The following is a 235-nucleotide window of genomic DNA, read 5'->3' as shown; positions in this document are numbered from 1 at the left end:
AAAAGGAAAGATATAAGCGTCTGAGTGCAGAGTTCCAAAGAATAGCAAGAAGAGATAAGAAAGCCTTCTTCAGTGATCAATGCAAAGAAATAGAGGAAAACAACAGAATGGGAAAGACTAGAGATCTTTTCAAGAAAATTAGAGATACCAAGGGAACATTTCATGCAAAGATGGGCTCAATAAAGGACAGAAATGGTATGGACCTAACAGAAGCAGAAGATATTAAGAAGAGATG

The sequence above is a fragment of the Bison bison genome, unplaced genomic scaffold (assembly GCF_000754665.1).
Source record: "Bison bison bison isolate TAMUID 2011002044 unplaced genomic scaffold, Bison_UMD1.0 scf7180017864108, whole genome shotgun sequence".
Taxonomy (NCBI): Eukaryota; Metazoa; Chordata; class Mammalia; order Artiodactyla; family Bovidae; genus Bison; species Bison bison.
The sequence above is the reverse complement of the archived record's forward strand: the minus strand, read 5'-3'. Positions refer to the sequence as shown.